The sequence below is a fragment of the Sorex fumeus genome, unplaced genomic scaffold, assembly GCF_029834395.1.
Source record: "Sorex fumeus unplaced genomic scaffold, SorFum_2.1 ptg000070l, whole genome shotgun sequence".
NCBI classification, from domain to species: domain Eukaryota; kingdom Metazoa; phylum Chordata; class Mammalia; order Eulipotyphla; family Soricidae; genus Sorex; species Sorex fumeus.
The window spans coordinates 5113877-5116406 of NW_026606127.1; the positions used below are offsets into that span (position 1 = coordinate 5113877).

Genomic DNA, 2530 nt, shown 5'->3' on the forward strand with positions numbered 1-2530 from the left:
TAATACCCAAGAATAGAGTGATAAGGACTAGGAGGTTTGCTCCAGGCCTTGGAAGCCGACATCACATGCTGGGGGGAAAGGCAGCTCAGATAGAGGCCAGAACACCAACTAAAGGGTATTTGGCGGACCCGCTCTGGGTGGGAGATGCATGCCAAAAGTAGACCATAGAGCCATTCTTTCTGCCCCACCAAGATCACGATTTGACTCTCACAAGAGGCTATCCAGCATGACCACAGCCCCAGAGGCACATGGATCCAATTCGGAACCCAGAGGCTTTGGGCAGAAATGTGACTGAACTATGCATTAAGCTACGGCACCATTCTCCCTCAGGTGGGAAAGGGTATTTGTCACTTCTGCCTTTCTCCCCCCTGGCGGCACGATGCCCACCACCTCAGAGATTATTGGACAGCCAGGTATGAGCTAGGGTGACAGGGCAACTACAGTCTCGTGGGATTGGGGGTGAGGGGTAAAACTAGCCCATTCGTCCTGCCAGCCAAGACCATGAGTTGCCCACCACGAGTGGCTCTCTGGCATGCCATGGCCCCAGAGAAAAAAAGAGCATGCCCTGCCACAAAGGCATGTTTTGGGGCATGGTGGGAGGAATACTGGTATCATGCACCAGTTACATCTCCATTCGTCCTAGCCCTGAGATTTTAGCAAGTGCCACATTGGAGGTTTTTTCACGGTCAGGGAAATGAGATACTTCATTGTTACTGGGTTTTGGCATATAGAACACACCACGGGTAGCTTGCCAGTCTCTGCCATGTAGGCAAGATACGCTTGGTAACCTGCCATGTTCTCTGAGAAAGAGAACTGGACAATATGAGTTGTTATCTTATCAACAAGATCCAGTATCTGGATCTTGGCCATTGATGGGATTACATGGCTCCAGAGGCAGTCCGTGGGTGTAACACTTAGCTACTGGAAGATGGGGGAACTGGATGTAGGAGGCCCATTCTTGGTCCGAGCAGTCTTGAATATCTCAGCCCCGGGTCCCGCACACCTGGGTTCCTCTGCCAGTTCCTTCATGCATGAGGCTCCTTCAAGTGTGGTGAGAGTGGTCTTAAGCATAACTATGGCTGGTTGCAGAGGTCTTCAGCTGCCAGGTCTCTGCTCGGGGTGGTGAGGGAAACTCAACCCACCCCCTCCAAGGGGCCCCAGTGAGGAAAGCCAGGTGCGGCATCAGGAGACTGCCATTTCAGAGATATTTGGACTTAATTTTTGATCGAAAAGTACACATCATTCAAACAGTTGTATGTGCTTAGTAATAAAATATTACACACATGTTCAATCACCTAAGAAAGCCCATTCTGCTCAGAGAACTAGATTTTTAATTACAGGTCTGTTTTGCCCATGTGGAATGACTGAGAATCACTATGACTAGATATAAAACTCACTATACACCCAAAGATGCACACAGGTTACTTTGAGTCATCTGTGTTGTTAATGTGTCTGGGCCATTAAACTACATTGAGACCCTTTTTCTGTCCTTTACAGGAGCCTCATGAGTCTCACATTCCCTTCAAGTTTAACTTGTAATAAAGTGGAATGAAATCATCAATATGCTTCTCACCTCTTCCTTCAGGAGAAAAATCCTACTTACTTTCAAGGTGGTCAAAGTGCGGACAACGCCATCCACCGTTTTCTGGAGATGTACACGGGACCGAGGTGAGAATAGCAAAAGGCTCCAGTTTAATTTTCTTAATGAAGATTTCAGGGAAGAGCATTAAACAACACTGATTCTCTATCTTCCAAAAGAATTATTTTGCAAAACTGATGCCCTGGGTATGGTAAAATATAATATTGTAAAAACCATACTTTTCCTTCTGGGACATTAATGTTCTAAATTTATCACTTCAAGCTCCTTTGAAATACCTTCCTAGATTGGGAATCACTGTCTGCCATAGGAGTGAGTAAGGACAACACTCAGAGAAATCAGAAGAGAAAAATAGGGGAAAAAATCAACTCTTATACTGAGTTTGGCAACACATATACTAAAATTGAAATGATACAGAGATTAGCATGATCCTTACACAGAGATGACAGGCCAACTTGTAAAGTGTTCCATATTTTTCTGGCATTAAGAATTAACAGGGCTACTTTAAGCTAAGACAAGCCCCACAAGTACTCCAAATTTCGACATAAAGATAGCAACAATCCCTATCACAATGATCTCTCTCAACGTCAATGGACTAAATACACCAATTCAGAGGCACAGGACGGCAGGATGAAATAGAAAACTGAACCCAACATTCTGCTGCCTGCAAGAAATACATCTGAGCAATCAAAGCAACCATGGGCTAAAAGTAAAAGGCTGGAAAACAATTCTTCAAGAAAAGAACACCTCCAAAAAGCTGCAGTGGCAATACTAGTATCAGACCACATGAACTTCAGACTAAAGGTTATAAGAGACAGTGAAGGTCATTTCTTAATGATCATGGGATATGTACATCAGAAAGAACTCACCCTCCTCAATGTAGATGCTCCTAATGACAGACCAGCAAAATACGTAAAAACAACTTCTAATAGA

General features: G+C 44.6%; 1 pseudogene; it reads left to right on the forward strand.

Annotated features, from left to right (window-relative positions):
* The first annotated feature begins 1975 nt into the window (after window positions 1-1975).
* LOC130036958 (uncharacterized) lies at window positions 1976-2074 on the forward strand (annotated as a pseudogene).
* Window positions 2075-2530: the final 456 nt, after the last annotated feature.